This window comes from Lynx canadensis, chromosome E1 (genome assembly GCF_007474595.2).
Source record: "Lynx canadensis isolate LIC74 chromosome E1, mLynCan4.pri.v2, whole genome shotgun sequence".
NCBI lineage: Eukaryota > Metazoa > Chordata > Mammalia > Carnivora > Felidae > Lynx > Lynx canadensis.
Window position 1 is genome coordinate 28,767,515 of NC_044316.2, and position 17,278 is coordinate 28,784,792.

At 51.1% G+C, this 17,278-nt stretch overlaps 1 protein-coding gene across 5 annotated transcripts in view; it reads right to left on the reverse strand.

Annotated features, from left to right (window-relative positions):
* Window positions 1–17,278, reverse strand: part of MSI2 (musashi RNA binding protein 2) — a 389,744-nt gene that overhangs the window by 123,674 nt on the left and 248,792 nt on the right. The window lies entirely within an intron of this gene.

The window sequence follows — 17,278 nt, forward strand, 5'->3', positions numbered from 1 at the left end:
AGCCTTCCAAGGGCATTCCGGATCTGAATCTCTGTGCCTGGGTCTGCTAAAGGGGAGGCCACCCACCCGGGGCCCCATTTTTCTGGTGCATTTCCCCCGTATCTCATTTTAAACTCAAACAAAAAATTTTAAACCATTACCGGGGAAATCGTCAAATCATTTGTTCACTTTTATTAGTGCCGCTGTAATTAAAGAGAATCACATTTCTGAAATCTTAAGCTGCACTTAACAAAACCCACCCTCCAACCAATCAATTAGTATTACAATAACCACGTTCCCTTGTTGCCGCCGCTATTAGCATTTTGATTGAATGTCTGTTGAAAAGTGACTGGTAACAGAAGATTGTGTTCAGAAAGTAATGTTTCTTTATTCGTCACCACCGAACCTTGTCTGGTTGTCTCCAGTCTCAGCTCAAAAGAGACAAGACAGTTTCCAAAAGCAGTCACTTTGGTGGCGGATTATATTTTCAGGAGGTGGGTGATGAATTAGGCATCATGGCTCCAGCACTGCCAGCTAACACACAGGGGCCTCCCGCTGGCTGGAGCCTTGGCACAGCTGCACCCCGACGATCAGAGCCCTCACGGGGTGACATGTGTCCCTGCTGCCGCTGCGCCCGCCCCCACCCCAATAATCCGGGGCGGTAAATGCCAGGTCTTGTCTTCACACGCGGCACTTTGGAAAACTCAGATATAATAATGCCTCTGCCAGATAAGCTAGTGACCGCCGTGGTTCGTAAAGAAGACGATCATTACTCACTTCTCTGCCAGGCACTTGGGAAACCTGTTATTCTAACATAATACGGTCTCCAGTCGTCATAATAATAAAAGCACCAGTCAGTACAGAGATGGGTTAACAAGCTTCATTACGGGCAGAGAACGCCTGTCTTCTCCACGTCACAGGAATTAAAGACAAGAGTTCATTAAATCGCTGTATTAGAATTTAAACGACCTGCTGGTTCAGACAGCTCTATTTACTGATGTGCACCCCCATCATCGAGGCCTTGTGTGGCTAAATGGAGAGCTCCAGAAACAACGCAACCGAAGTTTCCATTAAGCACACACTCACTCCAGGCAAGTCTGCTGCTCCTTTAAAGGAGACGCTGCTTTGACTGGCCTTAGAGTAGCAAAGGGCGCAGGACCGGGGATGCTGGGAGTCAGGAAGGCCAGGTGTTCCAGGATATAAATGTGGAGATGGTTACATGCCGTCCATCTGTCCATCCAAAGTCTCAATCCACGGCAAAGGACATGCGTGAGTTTCCCCCCCCGTCCCGCAGCTCATAACACAATAGCAAGGAGCATCGGCAGACCGTATTAATGAGCCGTTAAAAAACTAAAACCAAACAAAAAACCCCAAAACAAAACCAAAAAACCTTTCAGCACTGGGGCGGGGGGTGGGGTGGGTGGGTGTGATACGGTTCCTTTAAAAATCTTCCCTTTCTCCAAACTCTGTCTCCTTTTCCTCCCCCCAACTCTGGCTTCTTCCCTGGCTGCCAGACAGGATTTTATAAGTGTCAGGTAGCAATTTCATTTTTAAAATGCTCTTATCAAGGATTTAGGGTGAAAGATAAAATCAGCACAGTAAATCATCATAAAGGAGTGTGGTGTGAGGCATAGTATTTTACAAATCAAAACAGTTAACAAAATGAAAAGGCAAGGACAGGGAAGCAAAGTAAGTTTAAGCATCCTCTGAAAAGGGGGAGAGCAGAGGCGAAATTAAATAGAAAGATCGCCCTTCAGATTTCCAAGCTCCCTTTAGTAACGGGCTTGGCCTATTTGCTAAGAACTGCGTGAACAGTCCAATTTCCACTTTAAAACAGGATGTTTTTAGAAGGCATATATATTGTCAAACTATTACACACACTTAACGAGGGGCTTTCATCGAAGTCATCTGACCCGCAAGCATGTGTTGCTAATATCTCTGCTTTATTATTTATCAAATCAATTTCTTCATGGAATGACTAATAAGGCAGACACAGCTGCTCTCTTCTTCCCACCCAGCTGCTACCACCCTGGCAGCAGCAAGATTTGCTAGGCTACCTGCGGTTTCTTACCCCCCACATTTTGCTAAAGAAACTTACAAAAAAAAAAAAAAAAAAGAAAGAAAGAAAGAAAAAAGAGAGAGAGAGAGAGAAAAGAAGGGATGGACCCAGGAGGTGCCAATTTAGGATTCAAGCCACTTTGTGGCTGCTGTTTATACTCCCCAGGAAAAGTTAAGACTGCTAATTGACCAGGTCTGGGCAAGAGTCTTTGTTTCACCAGGGGATTTTATTAGTCCCACAGTAAACCAACCACAAATGTAAAATAAAGTAAAAATAGATACAGGTACCTACTTTCCTATTTTGATCCTCTGCGAGCAACGTCATCGATCGCAGCATTTTTAAAACCGACCAAGGGCCACCTCCTCTTCAGACGTGCACCATAGGCCCACCCCTGCCCCACGACACACACAAAGCTGAGATGTACCCCACGAGCGGCAACTCCGAAAAATAAAGCCATAAAGATGCTGTTTATTCTAACTTTTTAATGTATGCTCGCCAATCTCTTTGGAGGCCTACCTGAAAATTCACAATAAATAAGAACATGCAATTAGATGATTTCCCATCTGTCAAGGAATGGTTCAATTGTCCATTAAAAGCTAGAGTTCTAAAAATACATAAAGGGAAATTATTAGGTATTGTTGATTCACATTTCTGTTGTAAAACAGGATCACTACTATGGGCAAAATACAAAGCTCCTTTTGTAAATCTTACTCTTTTTTTTAAAGGTAAGACAGCATGGGGGAGGGAGCAAATTAAACCATAATTTTCAGGCAATGTTTCCTTATTGTCACTCAGAAAAATTGCCAGGTGTTTCCAGAGCAGTTTATACATAAATATACTAGCTGAATCAGGAAATCTTCTCAGGGCAAATGAATCAACTTAATTAAAAGAAGACTAAGATGCCAAGCCTGGGGATTTTGGAAGTGGGGAGGAAATTCAGAAATTTGTAAGTACACACCTTTCTACCTGGCCTTCGAGAGCAAAGCGCATACGTGTTTTAAATCCCGGTACGGGGCGCCTGGGTGGCTCAGTCGGCTGAGCGTCCGACTTCGACTCAGGTCACGATCTCATGGTTCGTGGGTTTGAGCCCAGCTGTCGGGCTCTGTGCTATCAGCTAGGGCCCTGAAGCCTGTTTCGGATTCTGTGTGTGTGCATGTCTCCCTCTCTCTGCCCCCTTCCCTGCTGGCACTCTGTCTCTCAAAAATAAATAAGCGTTACAAAAAAAATCCTGGGGCGCCTGGGTGGCTCAGTCGGTTGAGCGTCCGACTTCGGCTCAGGTCATGAGCTCACGGTTGACGAGTTCGAGCCCCGCGTCGGGCTCTGTGCTGACAGCTCAGAGCCTGGAGCCTGCTTCGTATTCTGTGTCTCCCTCTCTCTCTGCCCCTCCCCCGCTCATGCTCTGTCTCTGTCTCAAAAATAAATAAACATTAAAAAAAAAAAATCCTGGTACAGACCCCTGACTGAAGCACATCTACACCCCCCAGCCCACCAGGCTGCACCAGGTATCAATATCAAGTGTTGGAGGAAGTCTTTTTTTTTTTTTTAATTGAACCAGTGTTTTTAGCCTTTCTTCCAGGTCACCTGTGAAGGGCAACTATGACTCCACCAAAGACATTTTTTTCCCTTTTAAGAAAGAACCCCGTTAGTTTCCTGGGTAATCGTTCTTCCCTTAGGCTCTGGAAAAACAGCAGTGTCCTGAACCATCCTCAGTTCTCCAAAGCCCTCTCCTGAAAACACCTGCACCTCTTACACCGTCCTCCAGACAAGACCACTGCACCTCCGTTTCGCGAGCGTAGGTCTCTGCAGAGGGAAGTACATGTAGAAAGGAGGCGGAAATGGTGACAGTGAGCAGGAACCTGTTTTCAGGCAAATGAGCACAGAGACCACAGTGAGGAGGGCCCACCCATTTTCCACCCACCCTCTTGTCCTATATGTTAATTAATACAGTGCCAAATACTGGGGGTATCAGGGGTGGGAGGTGGGGAAGGCACAGGTAAGAAGCAAATCATCACTAAGAACTGAGAAGTGCCATAAAGGAAAAGGACAAGGTGCCAGGAGCAGACAACCAATGGGGCTGAGCCAGTCTGGGGGTTCAGAAAGATTTCCCCGAGGAAAGGATATTTAAGACTTGTTCTGTAAGGGGAGTAAGAGCTGGCCAGGAGTGTGACACAGACTGTTCCTGGCAGCCCAAGGAACAGCCTGTGAGGGCAGCCCTGCTAAGGAAACGTGCAGGACGTCAGTGTGGCTGCAGGGAGCATGGTGACGGGTCAAGCTGGACCAGCGGAAAGGACCGGGCACCAAAGACCGCAGACCAGGGTCAATGGTGTGGGTCTTATCCTAATAGCGACGGGAAGCCGGCAAAGTATTTTCGGTAGGACGGTAACTAGATTCACAACTGGCACAACAGAATGGTAGTTATTCACACTTCCTCCCTCCCCCCACGGATCACTGAGGGCCACTCACCTGAAGGAGACACTGCCTCCTTCCCAGGGCTTACACACCGCAGCACATACCAAGGACGGCCCTCCACCCCACTGCCCAGACACAGGTCAAGGTCAAAGACCTGGTCAGTGGTACCATCTTGGTGAATTTTAAAGCTGGAGGTCCTTGGAGATCATCTGACCCAGGGGGTCCCTGCCCTGACTGCGCATTAGCTTTGTGGTGAACGTTGAAATCCGTGAACGCCAGGGCCCCAACCTCGGGTCTTGCTGAATTGATCTGGAGTGGGCCCCCGGTATCGGTACGCTTTAAAAGCTCCCCAGGTGATTCTAATGTGCAACCAGGGCTGAAAACCGCTGATACAGTCCAAACCTCTGATGTGACTGCAATCATTTATCATATGGGCGTCTGATGCTGCGCTGTTGGATGCCTTAAGTCACCCTGGTCTTCCCAGCCAACCCTGTCTCTAAGTGAGGAAGCCAAAGATAGCCACAGGAGTTAGGCAACTCTTTGGGTTATGAGTAGAATCTAAATTCCAAGTCAAGGAACCTAAGCGGAAGAGGTGAACTCTGGGGAAGCTCCCTTCCCTGCGTTACCGTGCAGACTACAACAGCATCGAAACACATCAGCGGCCTTCTACTAAAGTGATGTTTCTAACGGGCTCCCCGGCCATTGGTGCCCGGTGAACACATAGCAGCTGGGTGTGAGGCAGGAGGGAGCCCAGGGCTGGCAAGAGATACACAAAACAGGGGCCACCGTCGCTTCTGTGTCTATTCTGGGCCCCGAATGGGTGATGTCACCTCCAGCGGCAGTGGAAAGCGGGAGTCATGAATCATCCATGAACCGGCCCAGCCTCCGAGATAATAAATCGGATGTCAGCATTGCGTACTTTGCAGATCTGGTGCGGAGGCGCCGGCTTCGCCTAGGGTGCCGGAACACAGGCACCGGCGCTGGAAATATTCAAAGAAGGATGTGCTTTCAATTATTTCCTGATATCAAGACGGGGTGGCAAGTTGAGGAAGAAATTTTCGAACTTGCAGGGAGCGCTCAAAGGTGCGCAACTTTGATCACTGTAAAATCACGGCCGTTATTTTTCTGTTCCGCCAGGTTCGCCGACCAAACCTGAGGGTTAAGAGAAGCACATCCGGGGCGCCTGGGTGGCGCAGTCGGTTAAGCGTCCGACTTCAGCCAGGTCACGATCTCGCGGTCCGTGGGTTCGAGCCCCGCGTCAGGCTCTGGGCTGATGGCTCAGAGCCTGGAGCCTGTTTCCGATTCTGTGTCTCTCTCTCTCTCTCGGCCCCTCCCCCGTTCATGCTCTGTCTCTCTCTGTCCCAAAAATAAATAAAAAACGTTGAAAAAAAATTAAAAAAAAAAAAAAAAGAGAAGCACATCCACATGGGCGCTCACACTGTTAATTACTGCTGTGCCCAGTGGTGTCCTGGGACCGGGGACCTGTGGGGGTTGCCATCTTGACCCTCAATTGCATTAATTTAGCTCAGAAACTCACTCTAGGATTGAATTTGGCAAATGTTCCTGCCTGGAAGGGTTTTTGAGACAACATAAAGAAATCAAGAAGTCTGTCTGGCAGGTTTTGAAGTTCAGTGTTGTCTCGCTGTGTTTTCTCCAGGATGGAAGCTGGAACAGGTATGTAAGGATGGTGGGGTCTGTGTTGTCTCACACGAGCTCTCCTGATCTCCTTCTCTCTCTCTCTTATTTCCCTAAGCAGCCAAACGGAACAAACCGAGCTGGAAACACCTATGGAACGGGTGTGGTTTGCATTCTTGAGAGCTGGGGGTTCGGACAACCCCTCGGTGTACTGGCGTTATCGACAACTCTTCAGTGTATTTCCCGGCTTCTAAAGAAGTGACTGAGCTATGAAGGCTACTCCGTTAAAATGAAATCTCAGAATTCCTCAAGGGTCTCTACCGAAAAATATATTTAACACCGTAAGGGCATCTGCACCGTGTTTGGTTAACTTCGACCTGGGGAAGCCATGAACTATGTCAGGATTTGGGGGTCGTGTTCTCACGTAAAAGGTCTCTTCTCTGACCAAGCTTTGCTGCAAGAGCGGCATGATGTGACAGGGATGTGCAGAGAGAGGGGCTTGCCCGCCCGCTGCGACGGGAGCCCCAACATCAGGGGCACGCGCCCCACAGAAAGCACTGCTCTGCCCTCTGCGCGGCCCCCAGGGCCTGCTGGAACAGCCTACTACCAACTGGGGGCGCTGAAAACGACAAAGGGATTCTCTCACACTTCCGGAAGCCAGAAGCCTGAAACCAAGGTGCCTTCTGCAGGCTCAAGAGAAAATCTGTCCCGTGCTGGCCCCCTTAGCTTTGGGTGTGGCCGGCAATCCTCGTCTTCCAGCTGCCTCACCCCAGTCCTGCCTCCGTGGTCACCTGTCTGTCCTCACACGCCCACCCTCTTAGCATCCCAGTCCTATGGGATGAACCTGAGCCAGCCTGGCCTCATCTTGATTACATCTGCCAAGACCCTATTTCCAAATAAGGTCACATTCTGAGATAAGAGGGGTTAAGGCTTCAATATATCTTTTGAGCCGGGATACAATTCAACCCACATTACTTTCCCCTCTCGGCAAACTTGACGAGCAAACAGCACCCTGGAGTGTTAAACGTTTCCTCCGTTCACCAAGTCTTGGCCTTTATTCCCCAAGCAACAGTAACGCTATTACCAGCAAAATAACATGAGCTATTACACCAATAAAGCTAATATAGATATAGTCTCCTAAGCGTTAGATATTTCACACAGATGAATTGCCTCACTTAAGCCTGCCAAGTCCGTGAGTAATAACATCCCCCATTTAACAGATGAGAAAACTGAGGTTCAGAGAAGCTTAATAACTTGCCCAGGGTCACACAGCTGATCGGTGGTAGTGCTGGAACTTGAACCCAGTAGTGTGACTTTAGACCTAACCTCTCACCCCTTTGTCACATGACCCAGACACCTCACTACCTTCATTAACGGGGTACTTGCTGCGACTTTTCAGCTATAGCAACAGGGACACAGAGGAGGAGTCTGCATTTGTTATATTATGTAAGGTTCCCACGTGTTTATTAATCACGACTTGGTTAGGAAAATGCTTTCTTCTTTAATTAAAACCCGTTTTGAACTTCTGGAATGGAGGGTCGCCCCTTTGACTTCTCTCCCCTCCGGTCTGGGATAAACTCAAGCAAACCATGTTTCTTTCCAGACGGGGAGCAGTCTGGCTATTCTATTAATAGCACATTGTCTGGGAGGACCAGAAACTACTAAGAGAATCCTCATCTATCTATCTGACTCTCTGTTTATGGAAACTAAAAAAGAGGCGACTCAGAGTTGTAAAGAATTTTCGGGTGCATTTAATCAAATTTTGTTCTTTTGGATCAGCTTGGTCCCTCTCCCTGGCAGGAGACAAAACTCTAAAGAGACGGGGCCCACACCCCGTTCAACTAAGCATGAGATGCCACATGTTGTCCCAACCCCATAATTACAACCAAGTTTTAAAATACTGACACAAATGTCAGGAACAAGGTAGAAGTGACAACAGTTACTGTGTAAGGGAGCTGGGATGAGGTGAATGTTTTTCTTTTGAAAACTCTCCCTCATGTTGTTATATCACTGCATTTACAATTCAAATTGGAATGAGTTTGAAAAGCTTAAAACGCTAAAAAAGTAAATGTTTGAATAGGCAATAAATGCACATGGTACAAAAATTCAAAAGGTAAATAAGTATACGATAAAATGTTTTCCACATCTTTGTACCACTGGTCACTTAGTCCTCTTCCTGGAAGCAAATGCTGTTTCTTATTTATGTAAACTTGTATCTGTGAGTATATGCACACGCCCCTAAAACACATTCAGGTGCTAACTATTTATGGCCAGAGACTGTTCCAAGCCCTTTATGCTTATTAACCACTGCAAGACTCAGGCTAACCCGATGTCATCGTTCCTATTTCATAAATGAGGAATCTGAATCCCAAAGAGGGTAAGTGACTTGCCCAAGGTCACACAGCTATTACATCGCAGAGCTCAGATTCAAACACCAGCTGCCTGACTCCAGAGCATGTGCTCTTTTTCTTCCCCTACGTTTATTTATTTTGAGAGAGAGAGAGAGAGAGAGAGTGCAACAGAGGAGGGACAGAGAGAGAGGGAGAGAGAGAGAGAGAGAGAGAGAGAGAGAGAGAGAGAGAGAATCCCAAGCAGGCTCCATGCAGTCAGCCCCAGAGCCTGATGTGGGGCTCAAACTCACAAACCACGAGATCATGACCTGAGCCGAAACCAAGAGTCGGATGCTTAACCAACTGCACCACCCTGGGGCCCCCGGAACATGTGCTCTTAACCACTATGCCATTCTAAAGCTTTGTGACCAGTTTTGTGGGTAGCCTTTCAGAAATATTCTACGCATCTGCAAGCGTATGCTTTGTGTGTGAAGGAGAGGGAAAGGTTGTTTTAAAGATCAGGGTCTTAAAGACTCAAACACAGATTGTAGTTTGTTTGCTAAAAGAAGTTAAACCGACAGTCTTCCTTAAGGGGGAGAGTAAAGAAATGGGGTACTCTTATCGTGGGCATGTTATAAGCCAACTCACTTCACTCATTACAGAGCAGGTGTATCACCTCCACAAGTGAGCCAAATGGGGCTCAAAGCTCTTCAGCAACTTGCCCGAGATGACACCTGTGGGGAGCTGGGAGGGCCCGCAAAGCTCGGGTCCCGCAGTACACCATTGCCCGCACAGAGATGCGGACGGGCTAATGCACATCTGTTGAGCAGCAAAGCTCTGAACAGAAGCCCAAGTCCACAGCTGCACAGCAACGAGGCTCCCCTGGGAAGCTCCAGTCCCCGAGGGAGGTGCCCGCCCAGGGTGCTGGTTCCCGGGCCCCTAGCAGTGCCAGGGCGCTAAGAAAGGGGGTGCTTTTAATCAAGTGGCCGCGCTGGAGGCTCCTTTCCCCTCAGGCCTCCACTCCCTGCCCTCACCGAGATCTTAAAACACGTCGTGAGAGTCAGAGCCTGGGCCTCTATGGGAACAGGGCCCAACAAAAGCCTCATTGTCCCTCTCTACAAAAAAACCGTTTTTGGGTCAGTGAAGTTGCTGACCCTGGGCCCACTCCCTTTCTGCTTCCGTGGGGCCGCAGCCAGGAGGGAGGCAGGAAGACCTATTAGCTCACCACCATTTTGGTGCCAGGGCTTTTATTCCAAAGGAAAGAAGTTTAAGATTTATACTTCAGCTCCAGAAAATGCAGGGCACCCAGGGTGCCAAATTCCCCCGGCTATGCAGGCTCCCTCTTGCGCTGGGCGCCCCTGTCCCCCGGCCCCGTTGCTAGGGAGTTGAGAGCTTTGTATTCCTCCGCGTCTACAAAGAAAAGCAGGTGAACAGAAACCCAGCTACTGTGTTGATTAATATCTCAAGAGACAGTGCCGGAATGGGCGCTTCCGGAATTTAGTTAGCTCGGGGAAAAAAAAATTAAAGCGCTCCCCTTGCTTCCTGTCAGAAATAAAATTAAGGTCTCAGATCGATGTTGCCAGGGCTGGGGTAATACGGGAATCTTTAACGGCCTCCTCTCTACATGTTTTCAAACGCACATTCCCCTTCAACCCTGCCCTTTTAATTGGTTATTTGCGAGGTCATGTTTGCACCAATTTCTCGGGAAGGCTAATGGTGTTTATTTAAAGGGAAAATAAAATGTGCAGACAGCTCTGGGGGCTGGTCTCTGAGAGACGGCTCAGGGTGGGGGCTGCAGCTCTGGGCCCCACTCCCCTCCTTCCACCCTCCATTGCTGCACATTCCTGGCAGACCGGAGGAGGTCCCGAGATGCGTCAGGTGACAGGTCAGGCCTTGGGGGAAATGTGCTCTGGGTGGAGGGACAAAGGCGCACTGCCCCTGGGCCAGGCCCCACAAGGGAGTGAGGAGGCTGGGGTACACCCCTCGTGGTGAGCACACACAAGCACGCTCACCCCCCTTACGCAGCCCTGCCTTTAGAATGAGCCCAGGCAGGAGCACAGAACCCTGGGTCCTGACCATGTAGGGGAGAGGTACTGGCCGTCCATTTACATCACTGCAGGACCTGGCGGCTCTTCCCCGTTCTAACTAGAGCGTGCCCAACTTCAAGAATGCACGTGTTTTCCAAAAGAATCTCTCCAAGCACCCAAAGGCAGCAATTAACATCACCGCCAGCCACCCTCGCCCCGCTCCCCATGTCCCTTCTAACCAGGGTGGACCGAAGGAGACTCAGTCATATTGAGTTTCTACCCTATTCTGAACATCTTCTCCTAGACGCCTGGCTTATCAGTAATTTTCCTAAGCAGTTGCCTCACACTCATATGGGCCATTCTGGGGAGAGAAGATTCTCTGTCACCTGACCCGATCGAGACCCTTTACTTGCAGTAAAGAGCCCAAGTGGCACGCGTGGTGGCCACATCATCCTAAGACTAGACTGAAAGTTCTGTGCGGCCAAGACCCTTGGTTGGTGTTCGTGGCCTAGAGCAGGCCGGCTGCGGGTACAGAATTGGGATCGATACTAATAATGATCAAGCTCCTGGTTTACAGGCTTCCAATAAACCCTTTGATATACCTCAGACTTGGGGTGGGGCGCGATGGGTGCCCAACACCATCGGCAGCTCGCACGGCAGATGAGAGGCAGATGTGAGAGGTGGGGACCCTGCAGAGGCATGACTCCAGCGGGTGGACATCATGGTGGCGTGGGCACCGAGGCCCTCGTGTCACATTGCCAAGTGTCATCACCAGCTGTGATTCCAGGCATCCCTGCCACCCCTCCTACCCCCTCCAACAACCCTCTCCCACCCAGAGGGACTTCTTCCTCCATCCCATAACGTGCCATCTACGGGCTGTAGAGTCCCAACCCCCTTTCCTAAGTAAGGTCAGAATGTTAGACTCTCACTAGGAAAAACACATGCATACATTATCTTTGACACCCTACACCCTCGAAGAAAGCAACGCCTTTTAATTTTTCATTTAGTTTACACCTGTGTGAAGGTCCTTTTACATCCCCTTCCTCAACTTCGGGAAACAGGCAGCAGTGAACAAATAATTACAGCCCGATCCCGAATCATCTTTAGCGTCTATGAAACAGTCTGGACGTCAGAGGTCAATTTCAAAAAGTGCGTGTCTGGCAGGTAGTCAGGACATTAAGGGCTGTTTTTCCTCCTTAGAAAGGCATTATCTTCTATCACAGTTTCAGCTACCTCTTACTGGCACCATTTTAATAAATAAACCGATTACGCAAATTACGGAGACCTTCAACTGCAGCCAACCGCTTTTCGGGATGGAGATGCCGTGCAAGCTTCGAGCGAGAGGCGGAGCTCAGCCCCGCAGCCCAGAGAGCTTCTCCCTCTTCTCCCACATGGGGCCCACGACGATGCCCTTCCGGCCCGGCGGCTCCTGATAGGGCACAGACACTCTGGAAAAGGACCCTCCAAGCAGCGGGCCTGTCGTTGATGGTGCTCTCGGAGGGTCACAAAACCGCCTCGGCTGAGGTCAGTGCCGCGGAGCGGCCTGCTGGGGAGCCTGTGAGTTCTCAGAGCTGTTGATCCTCTCCAAAGCCATTAGCATTGCACTTAATGAGCAACCGTTAACAGCGGTGAGGGGAGTCTTCCAGCTTACTGAGCTTCATTTTCCTCTCAGTGTATCCGGCCCTTTGCCTCTGGCAACGTTCTGGAGCAAACAGGCCTGCTGGGTAATGGAAGCCGCAGGGAGTGAGAAGGCCTGTCTCCAAGCCTCTCCTCTGTACTCCTTCCCTCTCCAGCTGACCCTCACCAGGCAATCCCATAAGCTTCAAAGACACCCGACTTGTTTTCCACTGCGCCCCCCACCACCCAGCTCTCCCTGATGGGCCAGACACGGTTCAGCCTGGAAGGCTGGGTTCGGAGGGAAGACGAGCAGAGGCCCCCCCTAGAAGGACACTCACGGCGGGGGCTCCCTTCCCCGGCAAGGAGGTGAATGTGAGATGTGTTTCAGCAACCAACATCCCCGCGTTCCTCCGCTTGCTCAAACGGGGCTGATGACAGTGGGGACAGATCCAAACCACTCCACCCTCCCTCGCTCCCTCCGGCTCACCCCTCAGCCTTGTGCCTCCCAAAGGGCAAATCGGGAAGGACACTGTGCTGTATCTTCCCTCCAGACCCTCCCCGCCAGCCCCTCTCTGGGATCAATACCTAATGCTGAATTCAAGATCTTATCTGAGTTTTGCAAGGAGAAAGCAACAAACTTTCCCCCAGCGATTAAACCCTTTGATGATCAGCCCCATATTTCTCAGACCGCCTCCAAAGGCTTTGAGAGAGCAAATGAAAGGACTCTGCAAAAACTGGAAAGCCACCTTCTTTCTCTCCCCTTGGGCACAAAGAATCTCGTGGAAGGCTTCAGAAGCTCGGCTCCGACCTGGCTGCAGACACCTGCGTGCGGCCGGCCCTCCAACACTCTACATGCCTCAGTTTTCCCACCTGAAATGGAGGTGCGCAGTAGTCCAGCAAGAAGGGCAGGTGGAGAAGGACCAGTAACGAGGAGGTGCTTGAGACTTAAAACCACCAATCTCCCTGCTTTCAACCACTGCCTAGCACCATGCTTGCGAAGCAGCCAAGAGCAAGGACTCCGGGTCAGACAGGCTGGGTTTACGTCCAACTGGGGACTCCGGGCAGCTGGGTTCACCAATGACCGTCGTAAAGATTCAACAGTATGTGCAGGCGCTGCGCTAAGCACGTGGGATATAACTGCTCGGGAAGGGCTGGCGGTTTCTGCCAAGAGGGTTAGCATGGCCTGGTCAGCACAGAACCCACTGTACCACCGTGGCGTGTGCCGTCACGGGATACCCAGACCCCCCTTCAGGATCTGCTGGCAGGACTGCTGGAAGAGGGCCCCCAGCTGTCTGTCTCCTCTAGGATGTCCTCAGGGCAAGCCCAAGGTCACATGTGCTTCCCAGGGTGGGCTGCGTCCTGTGACAGGTCAGCATATAAGGTCAGCCCTCTCATTGCAGCTGTGCAAGGCCCTAGCTTCAGAATTCCCTGGGGCCTCACAGATCAGCCCCTCCGCTGCCCCGCGAGGGCACTCCTGCGTGCTAATCCCCATCTCCAGGGATGCAGATACAGCCCCTTACCTCCCTCTCCGAGCTAAAACAAGAAGAATGACAAAGGACTTAATCTTGGACATTCTCTCAGTTAAAAGGCTAAAAAGCCAGAAAACATACTTCAGGTCCCAGAGCTTGTCCCGGCTCCCCCACCTTCCCGAGGAGGACCCGGAGGTGTCCTGAGAGGTTAGGAAAGGTGCCCTAACTCGGCATCAAGGGAGCAGCAGGAGCCGGAAGGAGGTCTGCTCGTAGGAGAAAGTGGGAGAAGACTCCACACCTCCTGTGGGAGTCACGTGCTGAATGACCTTCTTCCTGCTTCCAGGGGGGAGGACTTACATCCCGGGAGGGCTTGTTGTCTCCTGTCCCCTGGATTCTTTCCCAGGGTGCTAGGGAGGTCCAAGGACAGATGTAAGAGGCGAAGAAACACAGGCTGTCGCTTCTGTGAACAGATGTAACGGAGGGCCACCCTGTCCCTGGGGGAACAAATGGGGGACAGGGGCAGGGGGGGAGCCACTGTGCGGCGGGAAGTGGAAACTCCGCCCCGAGCTCTGGCTCACAGTGGCAAGAGTATTCGGAGAGGGTCCCGTGAGCCCGGCAGACCCGACTCCCGGGACCCCAGGCCCAACCAAACGTGCAGCCTTCCTGGAAGGCAGCAGTCTCAGCTCCAAGGGCGCACAGGTGCGCTAGCCCCAGGCTGCGCAGCGGGGCGGGGTTGGGAGCTGCGAGGGGGGGAAGGGAAGGTGCCGTGCGTGCTGTGTGGCCACCCACGGGGTGAACAGTGTGGACCTCTTTAAGAGGAGAGCTGGAGGCAGTGCCAGCCCGAGAGGTGTCCTTAACTTCTGCTACTGCAGCACTTTCTTCTTGATAAGATAATGGGAAACAGGAAGCTGAGGAGGTGAAGGTAAGGTTGGGCCAAGGTGGCTGCAGGAGGATTTTGTGTTCTCGGGCTTATCACCTGATTCCAAATGTACATTCCATCAGGGATGTGGGGCCCACTTGTCCCACACGCAGGACTCGTGCCTCTGTTGTGATATGTGCCTTTTTTTTTTTTTTTAATTCTTTCCTCTCCGAAATGCTCTGAACCACTTAAGTATTAACCCAGCTTTAGCACCCAGTTCAAAGAGAAACTCCTCAGCTATTCAGAGGTGCTGGAAAGTGTGTAGGGGCCAAAGCCCTACATAGAAAGAACCCCAGGGAGCAGACTTCTGTACAGGAGGAAAGGGGACGCAGATGTTGGGGCCTCCTTCCCTCCTGCCTTCTCTTTCCCCACCCCGCCAGCGGGGGCCCCCAGGACCACATCCACTCCGGCTGGCCCCCTGGGTGTGCAGCCACCCACGGCTGGCCCCACGCTCAGAAGGGCTTTGTCCTGGGTTGAATGCTCTGTCACCTTGAAATTCTTAATAAGTTTTGAGTAAGAGGCCCCGTCTTTCACCTTGTTCTGGCTCCACGAATTATGCAAAGGGTCCTACATCCACTGCAGGAATCTCACCTCTGGCAGGGCAGAAGGATGCTTGGGCAGGCCCTGCCGTGGCTGGGGTGCACTGAGCATGTGCTCGGGGCTGTGCCCACCCTTCTTCCTGCCAGTGGCCCCAGAAGTCATGGGAGAGCGATCAATGCCATCCCCGGAGCCACTCTGAGCAGGGGGCAGTAAAACGGACCTCCCTCCAGCTCGAGACAGGAATCACAGAGGGGCCACCACCCCATCACAGCACCCAGCGCCTGGGAGCAAGGAAAGAGGCTCCACCCACAGCAGGAGGCGTCTGGGTCAGAAACAAGGGAGAATCTTGCCTGGCACTTCCTCAGGGGCCCGGTGCCCGCAGTGTGAACCTGCCTCTGTCTGCTATTAGCCGAGTAACGTAACACGGAGAGTCACCGGCCCTCTCACGTCCCCCAGATGACACATCTCTTTCCCCGGCACAGCTGTGAGGTTTGCACAAGATGATTTACTCTCCTCTCCAACACGGCCTGACCCAGAGCAGGAGCTCAGAAATACCTTTATTCGTGGATATTCAACACTACTGCCTATGGAAGCCACTCAGGAATCTTCCAGGAGCGTGAATTCTAGCACTGAACTCTAGTGCCCCATTCAGACGGGCCTCGCCCACCCTGAAAGTAAATAGATGAAAACATTCTTCTTAACACACCCGTCCCCACGTGGAGACCACAGAGAAAGAGACGAATCTGAAATCAGCAGTCCTAGAGAGGAGTCCCTGCTCTGACCTTGGGTGGATCCCCTACCCCCTCTGAGTTTCAGTCACCTCATACACCACACGGAGGTGATGATGGTGAAAACAATCATAATAACCTGCGCACAGGTGATGTGCGTGGCACTCCAACTCTCCAAACAACCCTACAGGGAAATACTAATATTATCCCCACTTTACAGATGAATAAACTGAGGTAAAGAAGATAAAGGAGTGAAGTGATTTTCCCAAAGTCACGGCGCTGCGGTGGAGATGAGAATACACGATGCCTGTGAAAACAGTGCTCAGATAACCCCCGTACCTCCCCTAAGGATGATGGTGGAGAATAATCATGAATTGTCCGTCTCCGCACCCCCGGCCCCTTGCTCTCTCGGCCCTCGTGATGCTGAGCAAGGCAGAGGACAAAGCAGTCATTCCACACTTGTAAGCTCTTCTTTTCCTCCCTTGCCTCCCCCCCACCCCGCCTCTTCATCCTCCACCCCTCCCCATTCCTTCCCCACATACACCATCGAAGACCCAGTTTTCCGCCCGATTTTCTACTTTCCCTTCTGAGGCCGCTGTCAATGGACGCACAGGAAGCCGGACTGCCAGGCACACTGAGGACAGCCCCTCCTTCTCCCACCCTCCTTCCTCCCTTTCACTCAGCCTGCCTGCTCCCAACAGGAGAGACATACAGTCAACGCTGGGTAACTGCTTCTAATCACAGGTGACAGCAAGAATGTAAACAACACGAGAAACATCTAAATGCAATCCGAGTGGCAAGGAAACACTGCTCACTCCGGCTTCTCTCAAGAACGCTGCTTCCTGCCACCTCCCTTCCGAGGCTCTGCCCATTAACGCCCTGTTCCTAGGAGCCCCAGATACCAGGGGTTTCCGGAGAGCAGGAGAATGGAACGCTAAGCCATAAGCTTGGACTCTACTTCCTCTGGGAGGATTTTCTAGATTCGTCCAATTTTCTGTTTAAAGCAGTCATTTCAACGTGTTCCTTTTTGGGGAACGGGAGGCATGGAGGTCAGAGACCACTTTGAGAATCTGTTCAAAGCTACGCATCGCTTCCCAAGAAAAGCGCAAACATAAAACATTCCGTGTGCCATTTCGGAGGCTCACAGACCCCAAGTTGAGACCCGTTTTCTAGAACATGGATAGGACAATAAGAGCACAGGGGAAAATACGAGAAGGCGCAGTGCCCTGTAAACACTCCAGATGTGCATAGGGCACTGCCGATCCTGCAATCGCAGGTCGAATAAACCTTCTTTTCTGGCTCTTCAGGTTGCCAGTGTGCTTCTAAACCACCTTCTCCAATGCAAATTGAGAACTCAACGGAGTAATTGCTGTGAATAATTTCCACTCGGATCACTTAGTGTTCAGGTCTAGCAAAGACCCAGAGAGCCAGGGTTAGAAAGGTGTGTCGGAACACGGGTTGGGCGTGGCCGATTTTTAACTGTCCGGTATCTGGATTCTGTGCTGTGGTGTCCCTCCATGAATACAGACCTTCAACAGACGGTCAACTGACAGAAGGGAAGCCTTC